Below are 8,717 nucleotides of genomic sequence, written 5' to 3'. Positions count from 1 at the left end.
GTGTTTTGTTTACAAACAAAACACAGTAGACTTCCAAGATAGCTGAAGAGTGGTTTTAGCCAAGACGGGTCTATGGTACTAGGTGAGGCCGTTTCGTCACTAAGTTGGTTAGGGGAGCGGTATATGAAAACAGCACGGAAGAAAGTAGAAGGGGAATTATTTGCTTGTAGCGTGAAAGAGACAGACTGATCACGAGCGACCTTCGGCAATAGCGTATTGTGTTTTGTTTACAAACAAAACACAGTAGACTTCCAAGATGGCTGAAGAGTGGTTTTAGCAAGTTGGCCCACCTTAGTATATACTTCTAGGCGCCTTGGTTTTAGCTTCTGCTTTCTTCCGTACTGTTTTCATATACCGCTCCCCTAACCAACTTAGTGACGAAACGGCCTCACCTAGTACCATAGACCCGTCTTGGTTTTAGCAAGTTGGCCCACCTTAGGATATACTTCTACGCGCCTTGCCTGAGGGATGAATGAATCTAGGTAGTGCGGACTGAATCGAAACGGCTGTCAAAAAAGATCCAATTGTAATGTCAAAAAAGATCCAATAATCAGGAGTGTTATTTTTCTTATGATAATCAACACTATGAAAAAGGTATTGTTATCAAAGGCAAAAATAATTAAACTTATAAAATGAACGAACTACATTTTTCCGTCCATTTTTAAATTGACCATTGCATGAAAGAGCAACTTATATTGCAAGGTATCGGAACCTCACAGTATATAAACAACCTACGAATAACGCTTAGTTCACTACAAGATTTTAATGTGGGAGCAAAATTTGACATTGGCTTACATAAGGTTACATAGCAAAAGTGAAATGTATTGGAGACGTTTTTTTCGAATGTCCGTGAAAACAGCTTTGCTAGTGAAGCTGACCGAATGAAATCCGCTTAATTATGATCCGCTAGTCCTGGTGATGAATATAACGGTAAAGCAATATGCGCTTCGTGTTGATGATGGACGTAATCTTCTGAGTGAACTACCGGCTTAATTGTGGATAAGGAATTGCGATTTCTCGCGAGGTTTCTTTTCCGGATGAAATGTAACGATGTATTTGTAACCTGTAAATGGCATATGCATGCAAAAGTGGAGGCCATATACATACATGGCAAATGCTTACCGAATTTGTTTGGATGAATATGCAACTTTGACCGGCTATAATAGCGATTATGTTGGAATTGAATTGCGATCTAATATGAATATATTCATGAATTGTCAAAGCGCCAAATACGACTTTTGCCATACTTATATACGATTTATTACAGACATAGAAAAAAACAAATGGCGCAAAATATTTTCGTGAAATGTTTATTACAACCTCACGAATCGCCATGTTAATATATGAGTATTTATGTTCGTAGAAATAATAATTGTTTGATTGACTTGTGTTGGGAGTGGAATATGAATATTTAAAATGCCACAGATTGATGTTTGGTGAAAACTGCTCCGATGTGGGTTCGAACTCCGGTCGTCTGGATTATCATCCACCAGCTATCTCGCGCGGCTATCTGAAATTTAATTCAACAGCGGTTAAAACTTTCGAGTGCATCATTGACATTTCAATATGATGTAATATGTTCTTTATTAGGATCTAATATGATTTACTGTTTCATGATTTTCTTCAGCATGCAACACGATTTACTACAGTACTGAATCGATTTAAATTATACTCTTATACGACACACAAACTGCATCAGCGTAATATACGCATATGATGCGGATTAAATATATTTTACGACAATGTACATAATAAAACTTATGTTTATTATACCGAATTGCGACTTAATTTGATAATGGTATATAAAATCGAGTTTTTACATTTTATGCGATTTCAAATATACACGATACATACTTTGATTGATATTATATGCGATTATGATTTATTCGGATTTCTTGTAAGACTTGGCACGTGCAAAATTATACGATTCAATGTTTGCTGGGCAAGATCATTTACCCTACGATAAAAGCTAACATTTTCACTCGTATTCGGGCAGCTTTTCACTGAGCAACGCATTTTTAATGTCCACTTTCCCTGATATAATATTTTTCCGAACGAAATAAAAACAAACGAAGTCACAGTCACGTTTTTTTTTTCCTGCGATTTGAAAACATTCGATAAAAAGTGGAACGAAGAGTTGCCAGATGATTTTTAAAAAAAGTCTGTAAAAATATGTGAAAGTCTGTTAAAAATGTGGAAATGTCTGTAAAAGTGTGCGAATCTGTAGAAATTTCTTTTAACGTTAATTTTCATAGATTCATTGATATTTTGTACATCGTAATGCACGTAAGATTGTCTTTTGTATATTATTGAATATTTTGTATATGTAAATTTTGTATATATACATCCATACCACGCCAAACCGCTATAGTGGTTCTCAGATTTCGATGAAAAGTGATAGTTTTGTTCTTTTTCGCAAAACATTAGACCCGTACTTTTTTATTTTTTCGTTAGGGTGACCATTTCCATTTTAGGGTGGTCCGAAAAATAATGTTTTCCCAAAACTGACTTTTTTCAAAAATTCTTAATTTTAGAATTACTGAGGTTTAGATTATCGATATCTAAATGAAGCCAATGAGCTATCTTTTTATTAAAAAATATTGAACTTGAAAAAATAAATGGATTTTATATTCATAATTATCGATTGCATTTGTTTTTCATTGTATTCCTGGCTTTGGACTATATTTTTTATATCTTTTATATTTTTCTTGATATATGAGGCTGTTTTACATAACATATCTCGATTTCTGTATATATATATCCTATAGTATATATATATATATATATATATATATATATATATATATATATATATATATATATATATATATATATATATATATATATATATATATATATATATATATATATATATATATATATATATATATATATATATATATACTATATATATACTAGCTGACTCGACGAACTTCGTCCAACCTAAAATTATTGTTTTGATATGAATTCTTTAAAACGAATTTCTAAACTTTTTCTCATCACAACATTGTTCTATGGAAAGAATACAACAAATACAACAAAATGAAGATGTCTCAAAAGGGACCTTTCCTTCATCGTATTTTGCTGTTAGCAACATATCTGGCCTTCCATTTTTACCATTTTTATTATATATATATATATATATATATATATATATATATATATATATATATATATATATATATGGATAGAAATATAGGAATGCGTTGTTTTGCCTGAAAATCCATTTCCACTTTCGAACAAAGATCAACTTCCTAGCGCAAATATCGAATGGCCTAACAACGCTCACCATGATGTAATTTTGGGTCATATGGGAATTCAATTTTCGCAATTTTCCGACATTCCTTCCGATTGATCTACGGGAAAAGACAAATAAAACAAAATAAAGAATCAAAAAAATCGGGCCATCCCTTCTTCGGGTTTTCCGCATACGAACAGATTTGGTTTTCCATGTTTATTTATATACTAGCTGACCCGGCAAATTTCGTCCCGCCCAAAATTTGTTTTTTGTTATCAATACCTTCAAAAATTCACGTTTTCTTATTATGAGCAAGTTCATGGGTCCATTCGCAGAACTGTTCATTGATTGATCTTCTATTCGACCCCGTTGAATTTACCTTTTACTATGAAATTCCTAGTATTTCTAACAAAACTCATCATTATAATATCAGATTATTTTCAGACACAATTCTCGTTCAAGATTTTTCAACCACTTGCAAATAACATGTTTCTCCGTTACATGGAATAAATGTTTTATACAGAACATATGATAGAATAAAGACAGCCCTAAATCGGACAATTCCTTCCTCGAGGTCTGCTCTTATCAACACATCCGGCGACCCTTTTTTTTGGTATAGATAGAAGAAGATATAAGAGTGGACTAACAACACTTGTCACTATGTAATTGTAGAACATATGAGAATTAAAGTTTTCGATTTTTCCCTTTTTCTTTCAGAGTTCTCCGAAAATTTTCAATTGTCATGTTTGGTTAGAATATTTTTGGTTGAAATATGTGTAACATTTTTATGGGACCCCCTCTCCATTCCAGAGGAGGGAAGGGTGTCATACCATTATAGAAACATTTTCTCATACCCAAAAACCCGAGTTATGCAGAAATTTGTGTTTCATTTGTATGGCAGTCTCCCCTTAGAGAGGGGGAGGGGTATCTAACCACCATAGAAACATTTATTGCACCATAAAACCTCCATATGCCTTATTTGGTTTCATTTGCTTGATTAATTCTCAAGTAATGCAGAAATTTGTGTTTCATGACAGGTAGTATGACAGACCCCAACCCCACACCAATTTTCATGTCGATCGGTTCAGTAGTTTCCGAGTCCATAAGAATCAGACAGACAGACCGACAGAAATTTATTTTTATATATATAGATATAGATATAGGCTAACAGTGCGAGGTTGAAGGGATGCTCATGAACTGGGATGAAACTATCTCCGTTATCGCTTAGATGTAGTCAATCTTAATATTACTCAAAGATGTTCAGTCAGGGCTTTGAGAATCAACTCATTGTCGTTTGCTCAAAAGAGACCCCTCTAGGAGAGTCATTTTTTAGGAAATGCGTCGCTATCACATGTTGCCGTCCACACGATTGCTAAAAAATGATTCGCTTGGTGCCGGTAGCGCTAATTCGGTTTAGTTGGTTTGTCGCCGGCCGTTCTTGACATTATCGGGAAAATACAATCTGCTAAGTTTTTCCAATCTCATCGATAGTTCTAATAGGTTTTCGACTCTGTTCCCTCACTGTCATGAAATCTCGAAGTGTAGTATAGTAAATGTATAGTAAATGAATGAAACTTTTCATTCATCGTGAATAATCGTATCGTCTCTTTCGTCTGCAATGATGTCAGGGCAAAAGTACTTATGAAATCATAAAAAACGTTGACGTGTACAAGTTATTGTTACCAAACAAAACCTTAACAGAATTCAAAAGATACTGTAGTACTGTCGTCGGCCACTGAGCGATACTATGCTCATGACATCATTGCGGTGCGACCTATTTTGCGAACGTAACCACTGTGGTTACGCCGGACGTCAAAGTGTTAATGAATTACTCAAAAAATAGGTCTAAGGTCATGTGCATTGATATAAACTAAATATGAAAACTTTTTATGTATTAAAAATATGGAAAAATGTCATACGGTGAGTCAAATATATTTGATGTGATGAATAGAGCCTCTCATTTTCATTAACCTGTGAAATATTATTATATCCAAAAAATTTTCAACAAAAATTAAGTATTTTACAGATATGTCTGTGTATTTACAAACATATCTGAAATCTGGCATCTCTGGTGGTATGAGAATTTATTGCAAGAAATCACTTGAAAAAATGCACGAATTTGCTTGAAAATGAAGTGAATTGAGTCCGCACCACTTAGGAATGAACACATAACATGAGATGCGAATATCGTTTGTAGAAATGAAATCTAGAGGCGCTGCTTCTCCTATATGCAGCAGGGTTACCATTTCTACAGAATGATCTGTATTTATCAGCCGTATGGCACCCGCCATGTTTTTGGTGCCAACATCTCAAACGTCAAAAGTATTTGTTTTTTTTTTTCAAAACAGCGATCCGTGTTGACGCCATTGAGCTTCGTTTACTAGTTTAGGGGAGCGTCAAAGAATAGCTGATTTTCAGTCGGAATGAACGTTTTCAAAATTAAAATTATGAATGAAACTTAGCTTTTCCATATCAAATTAGTATTCTATTTAAATTAAAAACATTTTTGTTTGCAGTTTGCAGGGGAAAAAGTCTCTTACGAAAATTGTTTATGGAGGCAACTTTATATTATAATGAAAAAAATCAGTAACAATGTTGGAATTGTATAGCGGACCTTACACGGTCAAATTTATTGACAATATGATGACATTTGAGAGCATAATGACAGCTGAACATGGCCGACAACGCAGAAATCCGGATTTTCTGATTCTCGGGCATCAATATCGTGACATTTCATATGGATGCATGATGTTGACGTTTTACCTCACGGACTTCCAGACTGAGTTGCCAGATTTGGAAGCGGACATTTAATGTTTGTTAGTCTTTTTTGCGATTGCAATTAAAATTTATAAACTTCTGAAATTGTAGGAATCATAAATGAAAGCTTCTGGTTTGGAAAACTGATATAGTAATTTACATTTAATGCGACATGCCGGAGAACCACTCAGTGTCGCATTGGAGGCGATTTGACCTGTAATTGGACATTGAAGATGAGAGTGGTACAGCGTCGACGTCTGGCGGCGAATGTCAATGTGGGGCCATAATTTGGGCCCGAACTCGATGTTTACAAAAATGTCTAACTAAACGTGTCGCATACAGGTCTGTCCAATTAGAAAAATGTCGCATCAAATGTAAATTACTGTACCTAAAATAGCAAAATACAGTACTTTTCGCGATACAAATCAAAACCTCAAAGTAACTGACAATGTGATGGTGAGAGAGTGAATGAAAATTAACAACGTCTTAGGAATGTTTTTAACATTGAACTCGGTCATTCTTTGCGCTAGCGAGCGGGGCAGCCACTTTAGTCTAAGTTGTGTGTTTCTTCACACTCCGCTATAAAATTTGGAGAATGAGAAGATCTGGGAAAATCACAGGTGAAAAAACATCTCGTGTTAATTCAAGTTACAGTAGAATCCCGATTATCCGTGAATAGTCGGGATGATTTTTAAACATAGAAACAATGTTTTATCAATACAGAAATAGATACAGATACAGATAATCGGGGTACAGATACAGATACAGATAATCGGGGTTCTACTGTCATAGTCTTATTTATCGAATAAAAACATTTGCTTGCAGATAATATAATTTGCATATATTTTCACAATCTAAAATAATTTGGCATCCCTGAAACTGAAAGGATCAGTATGTATTTGTGAAGCGAGTATTATGATGTGTTTTTGAGAAGGAAAAACGAGTTTTAAAGTGTAAATTATGAATGAAAATTAACTTTTCCAAATCAAATTAGTATTCTATGTGAATGCAAATCACTTTTTTTCTGCAAGTGGTGAGAAAATCCCATACAAAAATTGTATCTGAAACTGACGTTATATAATAATAATAAATTTTAGTAGGAATATCTGAAAATTCATAGAAAATAGGTTAAGTTAGTGTTAGGACTACGTGCTTCAACTAATTAAATAATACCAAGTAAATATTTTCATTCAAATTTTACCAATTGAAAATTGCAATTTAGCCTTCTAATCTGATGGAGAATAGTTTGGATCCCAAACTCGAATGTCACCACTAGCCATCGCGGATATTTTCGTTGTCTCGGGTTGAGGGCGATATTGACCGTGTAAGGTGGCAAAATATTGATTGAGGTTAGATCGGATGTCGAAAGCCTAGCTGTCACGATATTGAAGACACTTATTGTCAATCAGTTTGATCGTGTAAGGTGCCCATATAGCCATATGGTTGACTGAAAGTCAGAAATATGTGTCTCAAGTAATTAAATAACATGATGTGAAAATTTTGATTCAAATTTTGAAATTCAAAAACCGGTTTGGTGTCTTCCAATCTGATAGAGATTACTCTAACGAGTTTCGGACCGCCACCAGACGTCGACACTATTTTTCTGTCATCACGAATTACCAATTTACCACCATCTGACATATCGTGAAATCGATGACTTTTACAGCAGAGGGATAGTGAGATATGCGGTGACGGTAGGTAGAGTGAGATAGCGATAATCGTGCCATACACCTCGTATTTATACAAATTTTTCGGACTTTTTGAAACCAAAATTCTTTAAGTACAGATAACAGATATTTTGGGTTTCATATAGAATATACAGATTTTTTTTTCAAAATAACGTTTCAACATTAGTTATGGCTTGATGTCAATCATATTTTCCCCATCTCATTTATTTAATTCATATTGTCAAATCTACGCAAAGCTGCATCAGCTGACGCGATACCTACATTAGATCTCAGAACCACAAAAGGGATGATGTTTGTATTTGCGTTGACGGCGAAATGGTGTCGACATCTCAATACGACATTAGTTTGTATGAGGTCAACTACCCAGCAAACATTAAATCGCATAACAAGCGTATATATAACATCATATACGCCCTAAATTTTGGTTGGCATATAATGCGCCTAACTGGCATATGCATGCAAAAGTGGAGGTCATATACATACATGACAAATGCTTACCGAAATAGTTTGGATGAATATGCGACTTTGACCGACTATAATCTATTCCTGCAATCAAATCAAAATCCAAATTGTTTTGTTTTTGACGTAGGACTACGTCTTTCATTTCTATACCGGGGTGTAAAATCAAAGTTTCGAAAACGAAAGCGTTACGCCGGAGACCGAGATTTTGAGCGTTAATAGCTCCTAAACAACTGAACGAAATGGTATGATAAACACTTCATTCGAAAGATAAAATATCTACGCGTTATATCCTTGTTACTTTTTGATCCAAAAACTTGTTTCAATAGTCTTAAAATTGCTTTCAAAACAGGCTATTGAAATCACCAATCGGTATATAAGCGAGCGCCACTCGGAAATCCACTCAGTTCTAATTGAACAGCGATTGGAGCATGTTGTCGCTGTTGCGGTGAAGCTCTTTATTTATCATGAAAGCGCGGATGAACGGTGTCACCAAGAGCCTGTTTGTGCACCCTAGGCCAGAAGGGAATCTATCAGGAGGAGAGTGATGCCACAAACGGTTCCCTGGGAAGACA

Source organism: Toxorhynchites rutilus, chromosome 2, assembly GCF_029784135.1.
Source record: "Toxorhynchites rutilus septentrionalis strain SRP chromosome 2, ASM2978413v1, whole genome shotgun sequence".
Classification (NCBI taxonomy): domain Eukaryota; kingdom Metazoa; phylum Arthropoda; class Insecta; order Diptera; family Culicidae; genus Toxorhynchites; species Toxorhynchites rutilus.
Note: the sequence above shows the minus strand (reverse complement) of the source record.